Source organism: Octopus bimaculoides, chromosome 1 (assembly GCF_046866305.1).
Source record: "Octopus bimaculoides isolate indiv1 chromosome 1, ASM4686630v1, whole genome shotgun sequence".
NCBI classification, from domain to species: Eukaryota; Metazoa; Mollusca; class Cephalopoda; order Octopoda; family Octopodidae; genus Octopus; species Octopus bimaculoides.
The window spans coordinates 192099189-192122060 of NC_142928.1; the positions used below are offsets into that span (position 1 = coordinate 192099189).

General features: G+C 36.1%; 1 protein-coding gene across 2 annotated transcripts in view; it reads left to right on the plus strand.

The window, feature by feature from the left end:
* The window catches only part of LOC106884166 (protocadherin Fat 4), a 696074-nt gene that overhangs the window by 189610 nt on the left and 483592 nt on the right, over window positions 1-22872 (plus strand). For both annotated transcript variants that reach the window (XM_014935404.3, XM_089364268.1), the window contains exon 2: window positions 11127-11171. The gene's annotated coding sequence lies outside the window, so the exon portion shown is untranslated. The remainder of the gene's footprint in view (window positions 1-11126; window positions 11172-22872) is intronic.

The window sequence follows — 22872 nt, forward strand, 5'->3', positions numbered from 1 at the left end:
TATTCCTGCTGCTTTAGAAAAGTTGTAGTGTATAACAACTATCTCACTCATTATTTTACAATAATTTTATCAATATTCTACATTTATCCATCTATTTTGCCACTGTCATTTAGGTTATCAACAAATAACTCCAACACATCTAGTTTATAAGGTGTGTGGCTGGCTCACCATTTGGATCATGTGTCACTTTTCAATTACACTGTAAATTCATCTTAATTAGAGGCAATGTATATAATGTCCATAATGTTTGATTATGAAGATGATAATTATTACAGATATTGACATAATCAATTATGATATGCAGATAAATTTTACACTGGTTGTAATATTAACTTCTTCCATTAGAAGACATGTATCTCTAGTATCTCAGTTACAGACTACTTAATTAACTTTTCTACTTTTAAAAAGAGAAATCAATGTGATTATATTTATTTTGATAGACTAATATAGATTGAACATGTTTATTAACAGCAAAATGTAATGTCATCACGCTCTCCTCCCTACTGTTTATATGATGCTGAGAGAATATTAAAATATATAACATATCTGTATTGACTTCTCTGCTTGTATATGTTGCTTGATTGGGGCCAAGGGCCTCAAGCATTCAACTTCTATTTGGTAGTTTCATTGTTGTTGTTATCATGTAATCTCAGATAGTTTAGCGTAACGTCAGAAAGATTGGTAACCAAATTATGTGTTTGTGAAATACACACATGTACAGGAGTGGCTGTGTGGTAAGTAGCTTGCTTGCCAACCACATCGTTCCAGGTTCAGTCCCACTGTGTGGCACGTTGGGCAAGTGTCTTCTACTATAGCCTCAGTCTGACAAAAGCCTTGTGAATGGATTTGGTAGACGAAAACTGAAAGAAGCCCGTCGTGTATATATATATATATATATATATATCATCATCATCATCATCATCATCATCGTTTAACGTCTGCTTTCCATGCTAGCATGGGTTGGACGATTTGACTAAGGACTGGTGAAACCAGATGGCAACACCAGGCTCCAATCTAATTTGGCAGAGTTTCTACAGCTGGATGCCCTTCCTAACGCCAACCACTCAGAGAGTGTAGTGAGTGCTTTTACGTGTCATCCGCATGAAGGCCAGTCAGGCGGTACTGGCAACGGCCACGCTCAAAATGGTGTCTTTTATGTGCCACCCGCGCAAGAGCCAGTCCAGGGGCACTGGCAACGATCTCGCTCGAAAACCCTACGAAGGCCAGTCAGGCGGTACTGGCAACGGTCACGCTCAAAATGGTGCATCTTATGTGCCACCCGCACAAGAGCCAGTCCAGGGGCACTGGCAACGATCTTACTTGGCTTGCCGGGTCTTCTCACGCACAGCACATTTCCAAAGGTCTTGGTCAGTAGTCATCGCCTCGGTGAGGCCCAATGTTCGAAGGTCTTGCCTCACCACCTCAGCCCAGGTCTTCCACGGGTTCCCTCAATTGTTAGAGTGTGACACTTTTTCACGCAGCTATCCTCATTCATTCTCACCACATGTCCATACCAGCGCAATCGTCTCTCTTGCACGCCACAACTGATGCTTCTAATGTTCAGCTTTTCTCTCAAGATACTTACACTCTGACGGGTATTCACATTGACATTACACATCCAACAGAGCATACTGGCTTCATTCCTTGCGAGCTTACGTATGTCCTCAGCAGTCACAGCCCACGTTTCACTGCCATGTAGCATGGTTGTTCGTACACATGCGTCATACAGTCTGCCTTTTACTCTGAGTGAGAGTCCCTTTGTCGCCAGCAGAGGTAAGAGCTCTCTAAACTTTGCCCAGGCTATTTTTATTCTAGCAGCTACACTTTCAGCGCACCTGCCCCCACTACTAACTTGGTCACCCAGATAGCGGAAGCTATCGACTACCTCTAGTTTTTCACCCTGGAATGAGATAGAAGTTGTTTCCTGTTTGTTTACAGTCTTTATTGCACCTGAACATCTGCCATATACAAAAACTAACTTCGTAGTTAATCAGTGTGTGTATGTTTGCGTGTCTGTGTTTGTCCCCCCACCATCGCTTGACAACCGGTGCTGGTGTGTTTACGTCCCCGTAACTTAGCAGTTTGGCAGAGACCAATAGAATAAGTACCAGGCTTACAAAGAATAAGTTGTGGAGTTGATTTGTTCAACTAAAGGTGGTACTCCAGCATGGCCACAGTCAAATGACTGAAACAAATAAAAAGTAAAAAAAGAATTATATATTTTTTCTTCACTCATTTATTACTGTTATTTCATTATTTTAACACCTGTCCATTGTCTGGAAATCTTTTGTCACACATCTGTGACCTCTTCAGCAACACCTTTCATTTTCGTGTGTGTTCTTGATCCACTTACTCCATTCTGTTCTTCTTTTGTGTGTGTGTGTTCATGTGTGTGTGTATGCTTGTGTGAGTGTCATAGTTTTAGCAATAGTATGGCCTTCCCCTCAGCCCCATCCTCACACCCCATTGTGCTGCTACTGTCCTAAGACCCGAAAAAAATATCTGGTACAGTTCTTGTATTCCTCTGTGTATGTGTGTTCACCCATGGTGTTTCCATCATGGTAGTTGTTTTTGTTATTGCCATCTTTGGCACTGCCGCTGGTACTGACCATGTTAGCTGTGTTGTTGACATTGTTATGGCCGTCCGTGAAGTTTCATGTGTGTGTGTATGGGTTTGCTTTGTATGTATCCATGCCCTTTATATATAGAAATATATATAGTAGGCTTATATACCATTTCTAGTTTACTAGAGTCCAGTGTCTATAGAAGACCTTTATCCAATATACTGCTGCCAGTAGCTTCAAACCAAGAACTTACATGTCTACATATTGAAATTCCTGACTGCTGTGCTTTGTTAGAGTTAGCTGTAGTTCTTTATGGCAAAATATCTGAATCACGTAATATTAAAAGAAATAATATTCTATTTGTAATCTCAGTTATACATCTCAAAATTAACTGATGTATATTAAGCTATATATTTGGTGTTATTGCAACTTCCTGTCATATGATATTGATTATTATTATCATTATACAATACTAATGATTTAACTACTCAATCAAACCTGCACTTATAATATTTCAATTAATATAATTAATATTTATTCTTATTATTCTGGCTTGGATGGATCTGTAATACACCATATTTCTAAGCACTTGAAATATCTCTGTGAAGACAGGATTTCTAAATCTTTGTCTAATTAACTCATTTCAAGTCTTCCACGGTTGACTTCTATGTTCTCACTGCACGTATTTCTACTACCAAATCAAACCACTTAGTCTTCTAATTTTCATTCACCATTTATATTAAATATCATACTGATTTAAGTAATTTCCTTTTGATACGACAACTAATGTGATTATCCAGTTTCACTTCATTTATAATTCGACTGTATCTCCTCACATCTTATATTTAACACAGACATGTTGTACCCCTCTCTCTACTTTAAAATCTCTGACAGACCTTTGACCTTGCAGCTCTGCGTCGAACTAAACAAAATTATCATAGGGCATTCATGCATTCAAATATTACGGTAATATGAGCTACGAATATAAAACAAAAACAATAAATAAAACTAATGTAAAATAATCAACCAGGAAATAAATATCCACTGATATAATGTATCACAAGCTCACGTGTGTGTGTATGTGTGTGTTTTATATATATACATAAAATATATGAGAATTTGTCAGAAGCCCTCCAAGAAAGTGAAACGACCCATGTTACATGACAAAAACAGTGAAGTTTGGGGGTAAAAGTCTGATGCTGTGGGGATACATAAAAAGTGATGGTTCAAGAAAGTTGGTTAAAATTGATGGTAACTTGAATGGTGCCAAACACATCCAGTTGCTGAAGGACAATTTGATACCAGACTTGGATGAAGGTGAGATTTTTCAGCATGATGAGACTCCATGCTACAGATTGCATGCAACACAACAGAGTCTGGCTGATGAAGGTGTTACCGTATTGAAAGATTAACCAGCTCAGAGCCCTGACTTAAATATCATCAAGCAAATGTGGACAGAACTAAAGAGAAGAGTTCGTCAGAAGAATCCATGCAACTTTGAAGAGTTGTGGGAACTCAGCCAAGAGAATGGTATCTCATACCTGTGAAGATAGCGAAGGATTTGTATGCATTTCTTCTCAGGTACATTGAAGCAATTATTCAAGCAAAAGGAAGCCACACGAAATATTAACAATATACAGTAACTTCTTGAAATGCACATTATGTAATAAATTTTCATTATAGACATTTTTCTGTTTTAAAACACTGTATCTTGATTGGTTTATATGAAGTGGCCGGAAACTTTTGCACTGCCATTTTTGGTGGTCACCTCGCATCTTCCTCTCTCGTTCAGAACCCCTACTCTACAAAATATAATGATTAGAAATAGAAATGACTCCAACAGGGCTAATGTTTCATCTGTAAAATATGGAATGAGAAACATCCACTTATAAGTTGGCAATTAGTAGAAATTTACAATTGTTTAAAGTAGTCAAAGACTTTTGCACGTTACTGTATATATATATATATATATATATATATATATATACACACACACACACACATATATATATATATATATATATATATATATATATATATATATATATATATATATATATACAGTACCGTGCAAAAGTCTTTGACTACTTTAAACAATTGTAAATTTCTACTAATTGCCAACTTATAAGTGGAGGTGCAATGGCCCAGTGGTTAGGGCAGCGGACTTGCGGTCATAGGATCGCGGTTTCGATTCCCAGACCGGGCGTTGTGAGTGTTTATTGAGCGAAAACACCTAAAGCTCCACGAGGCTCCGGCAGGGGATGGTGGTGAACCCTGCTGTACTCTTTCACCACAACTTTCTCTCACTCTTACTTCCTGTTTCTGTTGTGCCTGTATTTCAAAGGGCCAGCCTTGTGACACTGTGTCACGCTGAATAACCCCGAGAACTACGTTAAGAGTACACGTGTCTGTGGAGTGCTCAGCCACTTGCACGCTAATTTCACGAGCAGGCTGTTCCGTTGATCAGATCAACTGGAACCCTTGACGTCGTAAGCGACGGAGTGCCAACAATATATATATATATAAGGTAATAAGAACAATAATCCATGGATGAAATTTATAAACATTTAATGCATCGCTACAAGGGGTTTCCACATATTACATGTCTATTAAGATCACATCCTGGGATGATCACAGTGTAGTCCTTAGTATCTGTGGGCATCAGGTTGATCATCATCATTGATTCATTTCTTCAGGCGATATAACATTAATTGATGTTTAACAGAAGGATGTTTATCCCTTTTGACCAGTGAGAAGGTTGATTGAGTTATATCACCTGAAGAAATGAATCCATGAGGATGATCAACCTGATGCCCATGGATGCTACAGACTCCACTGTAATTATTCCAAGAATACAGACTGTGATCTTAAGAGACATGTGATTTGTGGAAAGACATGTAGCAATGCATTAAATGTCTATAAATTCCATCCAAGGATTATTGTTATCACTACTACATCTATCCTACATCATATTGGTACAGCTCAATGCAACCTCAAAAATCTGGCTCACCAGTCGTCATCATCATTAGACTGTGGCCAACATAATGAAATAAGAGTTCTATTTGCATATTCAAAATGTCTCCCGTAAGCAAATTTAAAATATATAACACACACACACACACACACACACACACACACACACACACACACACACACACACACACATATATATATATATATATATATATATATATATATATATATATATATATATACTCAATATATCCACATAATATCCACATAAGGGATTGTAAAAACAATCCTGATGCCAACTGGGTTTAACTAGATATATTTATAGGAAGATCATTATTATATATATATATATATATATATATATATATATATATATATATATATATAATCATTGTTTAACATCCATTTTCCATGCTGGCATGGGAAGGATCCTTTGACAGGGTCCAGTGAGCTGCAAGCCTGTGTCAGGCCCCAATATCAGCTTTAGCAGGGTTTCTACAGCTGGATGCCCTTCCTAACACCTACCACTTCACAATGTGTACTTGATGTGCCTTACATGATCCCAGCACGAGTGGAATCATCAAGTAACTTGCAAGAGGAAGCAAAGACAGGAAAAAGGGGCACAACTGTGGCTGTGTGGTTAAGAAGCTTACTTCCCAACCATGTGATCCTATGTTCAGTTCCACTATATGTCACCTTGGGAAAGTGTCTTCTGTTATTGCCCTTGGGCTTACTAAAGTCTTGTGAATGGATTTGTTAGCAGGAAAGTGAGTGACATCTGCTATGTGATTTGTTTAGTTTGTTTTTTATAGTGAGTTTCACTTCTGTTGTCTGTGATATTGGTCGTACTACATTTGTGGATGTCCCAGATTTTCATAAAGTCAACTTTTTCTGACATGTAACTTAGGACATACATTTTTACAGATGCATTCTATAACTTCTTTGTTGGTGATTACGGTATAATGGATTTCTGAAAACTTTACATTTCTTCATGAAATCTTGTGGGGATTTTTTTTGAAGTTTATAGAATCATTGCTGCTTTTTTTCATTGATATATGAGTGCTGTGGTGCCAGTTGGTAAATTGGTATCAAAGACAATTGCTTGCCAAGTGGTTCTCATAGCTAAGTAAATGGATTCTTTAGTTGTGATGCTATCTTGTTGTCTCTATAGTAATCAATACTTTATGAAAATCAGCATTTATTCCATTGAATTCTACTCCAATAATGGTGTATGTGAGGAGATTTGTGTTGTCATTGGCATGTATCACCATGTAAGATTTTTTTTTTTCAGAATTATGTATTTCATGTTGCTGGTTTTTATTTTAAGAGCCTGCATTTCTAGCACACTGTTGTCCCCTGTTAGTTCGCAGATATTTGCATTTAAATGTTTCTGTACTTGATGCAAGCAGTTTTGTATGTTATTAGGCCACCTCTGTTGTGATAAACTCTCTCTGATCTCATCTGAGTATAATTGGGAATATGGTTTGTGCTGTGTTGATGTATTAAAAATGCTTTCTGAATTATTGCTGTGTGGATGTTGCATATGAGGATAATATCATTTAATTCCATAAAATTATCTTTGATGTTGTAAAATTTTTTAATTGGTTTTTGTTTCTGATTTGAAGTGTGTGTGTGTGAGTGTCTGTTGATATATGGTATTGGGAAAAAGATTAAAATGGCACTTCCCATCTTTAATCATTGCTACTGTTGTTGACATTGTTATTGTATTTGTAACATTGTGTATTTCTGGAGTTTTTGTAAGTAGTGTTGTTTGGTGTTTCTCAGAGCACAATTTGAGCGGCTGTGGGTTTTGTTGGTCTAAGGTAGTATTTGCATTATTATCATTATCAGGTACAGGCATGGCTGTGTGGTCTTAAAAGTTGGTTTCTCAACCCACATGGTTTCAGGTTCAGTCCAGCTGTATGACACATTGGGTAAATGTTTTCTGGGCCAACCAAGAAAGCCTTTAGCTTCTGAGGTCAACTTTGTTTTGATCCTTCCCAGGTCAATAAAATAAAATACCAGTCAAGTACTGGTGTCAGTGTAATCAACTAGGCCCCCACCTCTTCCAAATTTCAAGCCTTGTGCCTTTTATAAAGAGAATTATTATTAATATTATTATGTTTTTAGACTAACATATTAATGCATGTATACCAACAAGCAAATAACATCAAGATTTTCAAGTAAATTTCTTCAATAACATGAATTCCTCTCTACCTACAATAACCTTCTACTTCATTCATTTTTTATACACCATCAATTTATTGCAGATACAAACCACAACTTTTAAAAGCTATTCATTGTATTTATTACTGTCACCCAGAATATTTTCCCCCTTACCATTTAATCTCTGGAAGAAAACTTTCACAAAGCTCTTGAAATCGAAAAACATGTATAATGTTTCTTCAGAGAAGTTTATGTAAATATATTCTTACGTCTTAGCAATTACTCTGATACATATGCTTTTATGTGAATTTTTTTTTTTTTTTTCCTTGTTATCTTTTAAAATTTCAACTTGAAATTTTCTTATTGTGAAACATCAAATATTGGCAAGACAATACTGAGTTATTTCCTCTTGGATTTATTCCTCTATGAGAAAAGAGATGTGGTAGTAGTGGTGGTGGTGGTGGTGGTGGTGGTGGTGGGGCATGCTTTTTAAGATTCTGATTGCATTTGAATAAGTAAACTTATTGTACAATGGTATTTCAACTATAATACAACAATCCTATATTTTTTTTCTTTTTTCTCAGACACAGTATATCTAGAATCCTATTATTTCACGTCTGTCTGACCCTCATATTTTTTAAGATGGTAAGATGTTATATAAAGGAAAATTGGCTGCTATTTCTAGCAGAGCAGTTGATAATGTCAGAACTTCCCAATAAGCCTGAGATGTGTGTATGTGTGTAAATTTTGGTTCAGTTTTCTGCATTTAGATCTGCTTGAGAAGAAGACCCATCAAGCCAAGTAAAATCACAGCCATGGCAGATACTGGTGCCACACAAATGGCACTCATGCCAGTGTCACATGAAAGCACCCATTACACTCCCAGAGTGATTAGTGTTAGGAAGGGCATTCAGCCATAGAAACCATGCCAAATCAGACTGGAGTCTGGTGCAGCTTTCCAGGTTACCAGCCCTGGTCAAACTATCCAACCCATGCCAGCATGGACAACATGATGATGATAATGATGTTCTCAACTACGGCTCCTAAAATCTCATGTGGCCCTCAAACGCCCTTCCAGTAGCCCCCAACAGTCTTCCCATTTATAAATATAAATTTTTCTTTCGGCTTGTTCAGCCCCTTAAAAAAAATCCCCTTTTTGGATCTAGCCCAGATATTAAAAAGCTGAGTACCACTAGTTTAGACCAATGAACTGAAAAACAGGAAAGATTTTAAATGGGAGTTGTATCAGTCAGTAATTATTGGAGAAATCCTTTTTTTTTCTTTTTCTTTTTGTATAACTTAGTGAGATGAAGACGGTTACATGACCTTATACAGGGCCCCTGAGACTTGTTAGAGGCTAGGAGGGAGTGTCATATCCGGACTGCAAAGCTGTCCTGAATGCTTGTCACAATGTGAACTCGGCTAAAACCCACCAAAGATCAGGTGATGGTGTTAAACCAAGTTATAGGTTTAAGAATAAGAATATTTACCCCCCCACTCCCCAACAAGCTTCCACATAGTTTCCATCTACAAAATTTCACTTCCAAAATATTAGCCAACCCATGGGTATGGCAGAAGGGGGTTGCCTAAAGAGCTGAGCAGTGATACTGAAACCAAACCTTGCATCTGCAAGCTATAAGCAATACATCGTCATTAACCATCATCATCATCAGCATCATCATCATCATCATCGCTACCACTCACTATCGTCAGTCATCATTACCACCACTATCATTGCCATCATCATCACTAACATCATTACCACTGCCATAATGGTGTTGATGTTTTTAACAGAAAATTAAATGGTGAAAAGATAGTTGGAGAAGGAATTTTCTGTATTCTCCAACTTCTTTCAAACAAGAGAAACAAAAAAAAAAGCAAGCATTAAAATATTCATTATTAATCGTCGTCGTCACCGCCACAATTTAATGCCCATTTTCCATGCTGGCATGGGTTGGATGATTTGACAGGAGCTGGCAAGGCCAGGAGTCACACTAAGCTCCAAGGTCTGTTTTGGCATGGATTCTACTGCTGGATGTCCTAGAGTGTACTGGGTGCTTTTTATGTGGCACCAGCACCAGTGCTAATTTCTTATATTGGTATAAAATCATAGAATTTAAGCTGGTGTACAGTTAACTCTTGTGGAGATGTACAACAAAGACAGCTTTGGTGGTATTTGAACTCAGAATATGGTGGGATAAACTTAAATGATATTAGGTAGTCGGCCAAATTCTCTACTGTTTCTCCAAAGAAGCAAAGAAATGGCAAACACTGAAGATTTCTTATAAAGAAAATCTTTAATAGCTTCAGTAATTTAATATATGGAAGATTTAATAGTGGATTGGTTTGAATTTGTAAGCATAGAAGTCAATAGCAAATTCTTCATTCAATTTCTGATATTAACTGGATGGAAATAAAAGAAGCTATCTTCATCCAAGCAATATTCCCAGCCTTTTTAATAGACAAGCAATAAACTGCAGTAGTTGAATCATAGCAGCTTCGTGTATGGTACGCACTGCATTATTGGTTAAATACTGTACAGTCATGGCCTTGTGGTTTGGAAGTTTGATTCACATCTTTGTAATTCCAAAGTTCTGATTCAATCCTGCTCTGTAGTATGTTTGGGCAAGTGTTTTCTACAAGGTCTAACCAAAACGTATCGGGTCTGCTGCTATAAAAAGAAATCCACAACACATAGCAGTTCAGAATTTAATCTCCTTCGGTGTAGTCACCTTCTGAAGCTGCACACTTTATGCAGCATCGTTTCCATTGAAGAAAGCATTCCTGGAACTCCGTTTTTCAGGGGTTAGCAAGCAGCTGCCTCACCACATTCTCTTGGATATCCTCAGCATCTTGAAATTGTGTGCCTTTCAAGTGGGATTTGATGTTTGGAAAGATTCTTGGTTGTAATAACCGTCAAGCTGTGTCTCTTTTCACACACACACACACACATATTTTCTCTGCGGTGGTCACTGATGGACTGTCTGTGATGTGGTCATATGACTGCACTCAACACACTTTATTTCAAGGCTCTGTTATAAGCAATGAAAGTGAGTGAGAACATTATGACTAGGTGTGCATGTGCAACAGAGTTCAAACTGGACACTTCCATGCTTTATTTCTTTACAAATATTGCACCTTGTGCCAAATGATATATCATTTTCACAAGATTTTAAAAGTGGGGTTTTTGTCATCGAATAATAGACTTGCATAACCTGTTTCAAAGTATTTAATATGATACCATCTCTGAATTCTGAAATAATTGTTCTTCACATTCTACTCTTGTTACAAATACCAACAATATATTGAGGATTGAATTTATGGACAATACTACTGCTACTATAGAATAATTGTTTTAATAATGTCTATTTAGTACCTAAATGATTTAATTTTCTCTTCTCTCTCTCTTTCTGTATATTTTAGATTGCCAGCTCTGTATTTTTGGAATGAGTAACAGGAAAAGATCACGTGAGTTGAATTTTCATTTATTTTCCTTTGTTATTCTTTGTGTATTTGCAGACACATTTGTGTGTGTGTGTGTGTGTGCACATGTGTGTGCACATGTATGTGATCATCATTTGGTGCTTGCTTTCCCACTGGAATGGATTGGACAGATTGACAGGATCATTGAACCATAGGACTACAGACTCCATTGAGTCTATTGGGTCAGTGGTTCCCAATAAGAAATGACTCAAGAGGCTTTGATGACTCATCTAACCCATACCAGTATGGAAAATGGAAATGAAGTAGATGATAATAATTAAGATGATACATTTTGTGTGTGTGTGTTATCCTTTTTCTCATCTCTTCTTTTTCACTATTATCACATTTTCTCTGATAGTGTTGTTTAAAATGATTCTTTGAGTTTCTTTCAATCATACAATTTAACATTTTCTTTGTTAATAAATTTTTCGATATCTTTAAAATAATTTATGGAAGTTTTTATTGTTAGAAAAAAAATTCGATAAAAATATTTCTTGTTATTGAAAATATATTGTAAATATCATTTGACTTGTTTTCTTCACTTTTTTTATAATCTGTTTAATGGTTTTTATATCATATTATCATATGATCTCATCTCATTTACTGCCTATAAACCAGTGGTTCTCAACCGCTGATCCCAGGGCCACATGCAGCCCTCAAACATCTTCCTGGCAGCCCTCAACAGTCTTCTATAAATATAAATTTTTCTTTAATTGACTTGTATATTATACATTTTTGGCATGGCCCTCTAAAAACATCCAGGTTTTGGATTTGGCCTAGATATAAAAAAGGTTGAGAACCATTGCTATAAACACATGTCATATATAATTATGTACAGTCTTATTTAACATGTTTATGTACATTTGGACATGGAAAGGCAATACACTGCACAAGTTGTCTCAAGAGAAGAAATTCTCCTCATGGTGTCTCTTCAGCGGAGTCCCACAGGGACAAAGGCTAAAATCAGAATACACTGGACCAAAAGGTAATATGATCCGAGAGTCTGAGTCAGTGTGTGACCTGGGGGTTCACATCAGTAATGATGCAACATGCCATGTGCATATTACCAAGATGGCAACACTATGCAGGTGAGTGGCTGGCTGGATTTTGAGGACATTCAGAACCAGGAAAAGGGAGGCCTTGCTACTCCTATGGAAGACTTTCGTTCTCAGCCGCTTTGACTACTGCTCCCAACTATGATCCCTAGAGAATGTGAAACAAACTGTGGAACTGGAAACAATCCAGTGTCAATACACAAAGAAGATTAACTCGATGCAAAAGATGGGCTACTTGGAGAGGCTAAAGGAACTGAATCTCTATTCCTTGCAGAGAAGATGAGAGAGATATGCGGTGAGATATGTTTGGAAGATCTTGAAGGGTTTAGTTCCCAGTTTTGGAATTGACAGCTATAACAATCCTCGAACTGGACAGCACTGCATCATACCAAAGATCCCATCTTTCCCATCTAAAATAAGGACACAGTACTGCAATAGTTTGGGTTTCAAGGTCCCGCAATTGTTCAACATACTTCCAGGCAAGCTTAGAGATCTACATGGTGTTGATGTGGAAGTTTTCAAGGAACATCTGGACAGGTTTCTATTTGAGATACCAGATGAACCCACATCACCACAGGAGACTCAAAGAAGGACAGCTCCGTCCAACTTGCCACTTCACTAGAAACAAAACCGGAAGCAACACTGAGTAACTACAGACAGTGCACCAGCATGACCTCAGCCCTGGGCTGAAACCAGTAAAAAAAATATACATATAACACATCCCCAGGCCATGAATGATGTCACCAGACATGTTATTTGCTGCTGTGGATGTTGTTATTTAACCACATGATATTAGTGTCGCTTTTGTTTTGATTTGGTCTGTGAGAAGGAATTGTATCCATAGCCATTAAAAAGCCCTTCAAAACCAATGAGATTTAAAACTCCATTATTCAATGTGTTCTTCTTTTATAACACTATTAAAGAGTGATTCAATAGTAATTTAGTTACTGTTTTTAGTAGGCCGAGTGCCCATGTAGGAGTTTTATTTTATTGGTTTATATGCATCTTATCTTTTACTTATTTCAGTCGTTGGATTGTGGCCATGCTGGTGCACCACTTTGAACAGATTTATTTAAACAGACTGCTCCAGTACTTTATTCTTTGTAAACCTAGTACTTATTCTATCGGTCTCTTTCGCCAAACCGCTAAGTTTCGGGGACATAAACGCACTAGTATTGATTGTCAAGTGATGTTGGGGTGACAAACACAGACACACAAACATATACATACATACACACACACACACACATACACACACACACACACACACACACACACACACATACATATATACACGAAGGGCTTCTTTCAGTTTCCATCTACCAAATCCACTCGCAATACTTTGGTTGGCCTAAGGTTATAATAGAAGACTCTTGCCCAAGATGCCATGCAGTGGGACTGAATCCAGAACCATGTGGTTCATAAGCAAGCTTCTCACCACACAGCCACTTGCCTAACTGTTAAATTATGTGGACATAAACAAACAAACACTGGTTGTTAAGCAGTGGTAGAAGGACAAATGCAAAGATGCACACACACACACACACACACACACTACTTTTCCAAGGTGTCATGCCATGGGACTGAACTTAAAGCCATTTGACTGTAAAGTGAGCTTCCTAACCACGCACCCATGTCTGAGCCTATATTTGTTAGTAATAAACTATATACTTTCACTATGTATAGCCCCACCTACACCTCCAATCCTTATTTTAAACTCTCAGAACTTCAAATGCTCTGTTTATGGTATACAGAATTGTAGGTCTATTAGAGCTGACTTGGGTGCTTCTGTGTTGTTGCTAAACCTCAAAGAAATTGCAACCAGATTTCCCTTACACCATATCCATCATAACTACCTTGAACAAAGAAAGGAATCGTTGGATAATGTAGTTCTTAAAAAGACATGATTGTCACAGATAGAATACATTTGATCATTGGTTTGCAGAATCCAAATTGACATCAGGCTAAAAACTACCACCATAGCAGAGTCAACTCTTTTCAATAACATTGAAGCCAGACTCACATTCATCTCCATGCCTACATATTTTCTGTAGACTTGAAACTGGTGTTCAGGTCCTGTATCAATAACATTAACATCTCGCCATTATGGGAAGAAATGAGGTACAAAGGTCATCTCCACTGGCTCTTCTCTTGACCGTGTTATTAAAGAAAGAAAATAAAAGAAGCTTGGCTTTATTACAACATTTAAAGAATAGCTTGGGAAAGATAAAGATGAAAATATATTCTTTCTAGTAACTAGTAATGTGTCACGAACTTACCCCCTGTGTCACTCCTCAGAGACATTAGTGAATAATAATTATTGTAATACAGAGTAATTACTAAATGATAATAATAACAAAGTATAGTAATTGCATATCATAATAAATTTAATTATTCATGTTTCTAATTCACTCTTAATTTTAAGAATTAGATTGAATTTTTGTTTCTTTCTATATAAAAACATTAATAACTTTAAGATAACTCTGCTTATTAACTATAGATTATTTTATAAAGAGGATTAACTGTTACTTCAAAATTTGATGACCATTTAGTTATACTGAATGGTAAGGATTCTTTTCTCTTTTGCTTGTGTTTTTGTTTGTGCTTTTTTTACTGAATATTTTCTATTAGAAACATTTTCAAACCTGTACGAGTCAGTCTTTTCAGAGTGGCATTTTGAAATGAGCTACAAAGCTTTAAATTCTCTGGAACTTGTTATTTTGATTAAAGATACTTATCTGAAACACATAATCAATACACTAATAATACTAGACATTCAAAATTGCTCTTATTAAATAATTTTCGATGAAAGCTTGTTCAATATTTCTTAATAGACTTTAATGATTAGTTGTATAATTCACTTTTGAAAGAGAGCTTCTAATAAAACTCTGCTGGTGATGTTAATCTGATTCTTAAATTATAGCCTGAAATTAGTTAGTGAGAACGAAGATAGTTATCAGTTGCATGAAATATTCAGTCTTCTCTTCTTTGGTATATTTTTTATTGATTAATATATCTTTTAAATAGAATGGCAGATCATGCAGACATGTGTGTTAGGGTGGGCGTGATGGTTGGATATATTGTTTGAGAAGATAAGCAACTGGAGTTCCAGGTCTAGGATAATGAGTTTGTATTCTGCTTTTACACTTAATTCTTCTTCAGTGGCCATGTTGTCATGCAGTCTTCAATGTTATCCTTTTTTTATTTTTAGTCTAAATGATGAAAACAAATAAGGGATTTTAGAAAGCAGAGCTACCCTTACACATTAATTACAATCTTCCATAGATTACCAAGCCATTGACAAACTAAATATATGGAATCTGTAGTTCTCAAGTGGGGGGTGGGGGGGTCCATATAAGATTTTGTTGGGATCCACACAAGCTAAATAGTAAATTGGAAGCCACAGTATCATTTTAACCCTTTCATTACTGTATTTCTTTTTGAGATGTCCTGTGTTTCTTTCAATTACTTTAAATATAACAAAGAATTTAGTAAAATAACTTAGTTATCATTAAGCTAGTGTTAGGTATATAAATTGTAGCTAAAGTTTGGTGGAAGATTTTAATTCAAAATTTATGAAAACAAGACATTTGTACTCAGAACCAGTGGTGATTTCAGCCAGGTTGGTATCAAAAGGGTTAAGAGTCCATGAAAAAAATTTGCTATAGATATATTTATCGTAAGAAACAGCTAGGTTTCTTTCTCTAATGTTTTACATAGTTCAAACTACACAAGTGAAAGTGTGATAAACAGAATATGAATTTTGAAAGAAATATGTATAAAATTAAACTTTAAGGATTAAAAGGCTATGGGACAAGGCCACCAGAATAAAATAGTAATCAAGAAACCCATAGATAAAAAAAAAAAAAAACGGTTGAGAATCACTGTACTATATTATAGATCCATTTCAGCAGATTTTACCAATCAGTTTTGCATGTGAATTAGGTAATTAGTATACTTTCCTTACCAGCCCCTCTGATGAGTGCTGTCTTAGGTTATCGTTTAATTACCTAATTCAGGCACAAAACTGATTGGTAAAATGGATCTATAATACTATTGTATAGATATTGATATATCCACTCTATTGAGAAATATACGAGTGCTGCCTTTTTTCAGACTTAAGGATTCTCAGCTCTCTCTCTCTCTCTCTCTCTCTCTCTCTCTTGCTCTCATATATATATATGTGGGTAATAGCCTTATATCATGCTTTCCAAAGCTGCTCCACAGGTATCGGCTACAACTTTTACTCAATATACGTATGGAAATCCATGAGTATCTGTAGAGTATATACCAAAACATTTTGATATACGAAAAGATGGAATGAACATGCTTTATTACAAATCACTACAATTGTTTCAGTGCACCATTATCAGCTGGTAATTGCTGAATGTTACATATATTATATGCAATATTGCATTAATATGAATCAACAATAGCAGTATACATGCATGTCTTCAGGTGAGTAGGATCCAAAGCACTGCTAGATCATCTTTAGTTTCTCATTGCTTTTAACCCATATATCTTAAAGGTAATAAAACATAATGTATTTCACATTATAGAGGGAAACTAAAGTAACAAACAGCAGGAGTGAGTGACAGTGAGAGATGTTTAATGCAGGTGAACAATAATATTTTCAACCAAGATGTTACAACTGTACCTGATTGTTCAAGTGTCTCTGATCTGGATATATTTATTCAGTTGCTGAAATTTATCATTTGTTTCTCCCATTGGTTTGATGTGCCACTTTTTTAACATTAACATTAATAATAAGACTTTATTTACATTATTTACATTTGATGGATTATGTAAATAATGTACATAATTTCTCATCTCTCAAATATAGAACTGTATTAATAAGACTGTCTACATTTTTGACGACATGGGTATGCTAGTATATATATATGTGTATCCCCTGGTTGCTTGGATGCTTCAGACTACCCCTGAAGGATCGAGGCAAACCTACCACTTACCTATATATATATATATATATATATATATAAAGGCCAGCATGGAAAGTGAATGTTAAATGATGATGAAATGTTCCTACTCTTTCTGTATATGTCTGCATCCTGTTGGAGATAGATGAAGATAATTGTCATGCTGATGATGCTTATTGAGGCAGAAACATGTGTCAGCAATTGTCCTCTTATCTCCAGACAGTAATATAGTCCTTTCCCTTCTACTAGCATTCTCATCATTTCTAAACAGTTTGTTGCATTTTAATTTTCTTCTCTTAAATAACATCTGTATTAATAATTTCGCCTAATTATATACATGTATATCCTATTCCTTCTCCTTCACTTGCTTCTTCTTTAATAATTTTGGCTTTCTGGAATATTAGTTGCTATTTTGATTAAGATTTAAATAAATCACAAAATTAAATGTACAGTTGGACTACTTGCCAGATAATTATTTATTATATCTCACCATAACAATATCATTCAGTCTTCTACTTCACTACACCGTTTTAGTGCCGCTAATTTCAATTATTTAATATGCTCTCTGAAAATTTTAATGATGGATAATTCTTGTATTGTTTATAACTACTACTACTGCTACTACTACAATTGATAATAATAACAATAACAACAACAACAATAATAATAATGAATGATGAAGGCAACCAAGATATTGCCATATTTGGGGATGTACAAGTGGTTGTTAAGGTCTGGGGAAAACTGAGAACTACAAGCCACTAAAAGATGACATTGCATGAATGCAGGCCAGTGGTTCCCAACTTTTTTACTACCAAGGACCCCCTTTATTTGAATGAGTTTTCCCACGGACCCCTTTTAAATTTTATCCTTATGTATCATTATCATTACCATCATCATCGTTTAACGTCCGTTTTCCATGCTGTCATGGGTTGGACGGTTTCACTGAGATCTGCAAAGCCAGAAGGCTGCACCAGGCTCCAATCTGATCTGGCAAGGTCTCTACAGCTGGATGCCCTTCCTAACGCCAACCACTCTGAGAATGTAGTGGGTGCTTTTTACATGCCACTGGCACTGGAGCCAGTCAAGCGGGCCTGGCATCAATCACATTTGGATAGTGCTTTTTACATATGTGTGTGTGTGTGTGTGTGTGTGTGTGTGTGAAATTTTTAATTTAGTTCACAGACCCACAGTACTACTTTTGCAGACCACCAGGGGTCTGCAAACCCAAAGTTGGAAACCACTGATGTAGACAATTAAGAGTGACTGCCATAGCAGTAGTTGTAGGAGCAATGGGAGCACTAACAACAATAATAATTTCAAAATGTGTTACAAGGCCAGCAATTTTAGAGAGAGGAGTTTAGTTGATTACCATAAAAACCCATGTAATTTGTGCACCTGTGTAATTTATACAGATAATTTTCAGGATAAAATTTGTTAAGAAAAAAGCTTCTGCTCATGTAAAATTCGCACCCAAAAGTTTTCAGAATTACCAATATGGCCAGGGGGGGAAATGTTTTCAATTTAGCTGTATTTAGCATAATTTCACTTACTTATGATTAGATTTTATCAAATTTTCATTAAATAAAAATAATTTCTGTTTAACAGGTATCACATTAAAAGCTATTAAATTACAAAGTGTTTGTGTTGTTTATAATAATATGTCCCAGCCCATGATTACCAGCATGAACATCAGACTTCAAAAAGTAGTTAACTATTCAATGGTTTTAGCAAATTTATACAGAGAAAGTAAGCATTAAACTATCCAGCATAAATAAAAGTCAACTTCATTATATTTAAGCCCTTGTTTTTTCTGAAAAAAACCTTTTCTGACACTAAATGAGTCAACTTCTGGTACAAATGTTTACATTTTGTATGTCTTTTTCCAACAAAAAGAATTTCTTAAAAAATTCTGCAAATTATCGACTCATTTAATTTATGCACCCTTAAAGTTTATTTGTACTTTTGCAAAAAAAAAAAAAACAAGCATAAATTGCATGGGTTTTTATGGTACATCAGCCTCCATTACTTGACTGGTACTTTATTTCATCAACCTCAAAAGGATCAAAGGCAAAGTTGACCTTGACCGTATTTGAACTCAGAAAGTAAAGTGCTGAAAAAAATGCCACTAAACATTTTCTCCAATGCTCTTATGATTCTACCACCCTACTACCTTAATAATAATGGTTTCAAATTTTGCCACAAGGGCAGCCATTTTGGTGAGGGGATGAGTCAGTCCCGTCGACCCAAGTCTTCAACTGGTACTTGTTTTATCAACCCGAAAGGATGAAAGGCAAAGTGGACCTTGGCGGAATTTGAACTCAGAAGGTAGCAACTGGTAAAATACTACCTTAATAATAATAATAATAATAATGATGATGATGATGATGATGATGATGATGATGATGATGATGATGATGATGATAATAATAATGGTTTCAAATTTTGGCACAAGGCCAGCAAGTTCAACTCCAAAAAGATGAACGGCCAAGTCAACCTTGGCAGAATTTGACCCAGAATGTAAACACAGTTAAAATGCTGCTAAGCATTTTGCCCAGCCTGCTAACAACTCTGCCAGCTTGCCACCATCATCATACATCTGCTTTCCATGTTGTCATGGGTTGGATGGGTCATCGTAGATCGAGTCAGTCCTCATTCTAAGTTATTCCCTTTCCAGGCCTTATCTGCTTGATTTTTTTTTTTTTATTTCCTCCACGTGGATGCTCTTCCTGATACCAACCAGCTTCCAGAGTGAACTGGATGCGTTTTAATATGGCACCAACATTAGAGAGATTACAGTCTCTTCAACAAGACGGAATTAAGGGCCCTGTTAGGCCTATGATCCCTCCACTTGTCTGTCAACCACTCAAACAAGTTTAATGGAGACATTTTATCATAGAATTAGCATTTGAAAGGCTGGCTTCTTTCTTGATTTTCCCTGTTCTATGTTGTCTCTTGTTCAGGTCAGTGAGAGTAATAAAATGGCTAAAAGAGTGAGTGAAGAAGAACCAGAGTGAGAGGTGGGGATGGAAAAAAGAAAGTATGACCACTAAAACAGATATATTGTGGTGACTGTTTTGGAGAGGAAACAGATATGAAATGAGAGAAAGTGCAAATGGAGAAATACGAAATAGTTAAGAGTACCTAAGAGACATAATAATGGTAGATGGCAACAAGTGCTGGATAATCATAGAACTGGTCAAATGCATTGATAAGATGATGTGATGGATGTCATTAATGGATGACTTAGGAGAGAGGAAGTGGTGTCCAGCAATCACAGAAGTGGCTGGTAATGTTAGCTGGTAAAGGAGAGGATGGTTGTTGGATAGATAAGATGGTGATGGATCATCATCATCATCATTGTATAACATCCAATTTACATGCTGTCATGGGTTGGACAGTTTGATCAGGGCTAACCAGATGGGGAGCTGTCTAGTTTCCAATTGTCTGTCGTGGCATGGTTTCTACAGCTGGATGCCACTTCCTAATGCCAACCACTTTACAGAATGTGCTGGATGCTTTTTACATGCAACCGAAAAAATGTAGTAAAGTAATATTTAATGTCAATAAATATATTTTTATTACAAATATATTTTAAATGTCAATAATGTTGTAGTTTTATAACAGAATCTTTAGTTTATAACTAAGAAGTATTTTTAATGTCAATAGTACTGCATTTTTCAGGAAAGATTATTTTCCCCTTGAGCTGAACATTGTATTTTATGGGGAAATTATATTATCAAGAAAGCATTTTTGTCTAAATTTTAATATTTTTGTTAAATTTGTATAAATATTCACTCAGGACAGATTCATTGCAGCATATAATCTGTGCTAATTATTTTGATTTAATTGAATGTTTAAAAAAAATATTTATTGACAATAAGATTTGAATTGAAAATAAAAGTTTAATTATAATTATAACTTTACAAGAACTAGATAGGTCAGTTGTGCAGATTGCACACATTTAATTACCAAATGATCTTTAGATAATAAAGCATGTTCTGGTTTGCACTTTTCATTAAAAGTAAAATCTGTGTATTTGCTCAGAACACAAGAAAATCTTTATTTTTATTTAAGCCATAAAAACAAGACACAAACCTCGAAGACAGATTTCAGTTAATCACATATTGTTTGGAATAACAAATTACAGAGTTGCCCCTTTTAAAAGAAATACACAACAACAACAACAATAAAAATAATAATAATAAAGGGAGAAAACAAAGTAAATGAATATTGTAAAATGTCTATAAGCACAGGTGTGGTTGTGTGGTAAGATGCTTGTTTCCCAGCCACATGGTTCCAGGTTAAATCCCACTGTGACATCTTGGGCAATAGTCTTCTATTATAGCCTCAAGGCAACAAAAGCTTTGGGAATGGATTTGGCTGATGGAAACTGAAAGAAGCCTGTGATTGTGTGTGTGTGTGTGTCAACTGGTGTTCACGTGTTTACATCCCAATAACTTACCAATTCAGCAAAAGAGACTGATAGAATAAGTACCAGGCTGAAAAAGAAGTAAGAACCGGGGTTAGTTTGTTGGACTAAACCCTTCAAGGCAATGCCCCAGCATAGCTGCAGTCTAATAATTGAAATAAGTGAATTAGAATAAGAATAGCCTGGGCAAAGTTCAGAAAGATCCTACTTCTGCTGGTAACAAAGGGCCTCTCACTCAGAGTGGAAGGTAGATTGTATGATGCATGTGTGCGAACTGCCATGCTTCACGGCAGTGAAACATGGGTTGTGACTGCTGATGACATGCGTAGGCTTGAAAGAAATGAGGCTAGTATGATCCGCTGGATGTGCAATGTCAGTGTGCATGAGCAACAGAGTGTAAGCACCCTGAGAGAAATGTTGAACATAAGAAGCATCAGATGTGGTGTGCAAGAGAGGCGACTGTGCTGGTATGGTCATGTGCTGCGTATGGATGAGGAGAGCTGTGTGAAAAAGTGTCACTCTCTAACAGTGGAAGTGGGAGACCCAGGAAGACATGGGATGAGGTGGTGAAGTATGACCTTCAAACAGTGGGCCTCACAGAGAACAGAGCAACAGGTGAAATATCACAGCATTTTGTCCAGCATGCTAACGATTCTGCCAGCTCACCGCCTTAAGGTAAAAATCATAGTAGTAGTAGTAGTAATAATAATAATAATAATAATAATAATAATAATAATCCTTTCTTCTAAAGGTACAAGGCCTCAAATTTGTGGGGAGGGTTAAGTCGATTACATTGACCCCAGTGTTTCACTGGTACTTAATTTATCAACCCCAAAAGAATGAAAGGAAAAGTCAACCATGGCAAAATTTGAACTCAGAACGTAGTGATGAGTGAAATAACACTAAGCATTTTGCCCAGCGTGCTAACAGTTCTGCCAGCTCACCACCATAAAGTAAAAAGCATAGTAATAATAATAATAATCCTTTCTTCTAAAGGCACAAGGCCTGAAATTTTGTGGGAGGGGACTACTCGATTAAATCAACCCCAGTGTTTCACTGGTACTTAATTTATCGACCCTGAAAGAATGAAAGGCAAAGTTGACTACAACGGAATTTGAACTCGGAATGTAGCAACAGGCAAAATACCACTAAGCATTTTGCCTGGTGTGGTAACAATTCTACCAACTCACCACCTTAAGGTAAAAACATAGAAATAATAATGATAATAATAATAATACTAATAATAATAATAATAATAATAATAA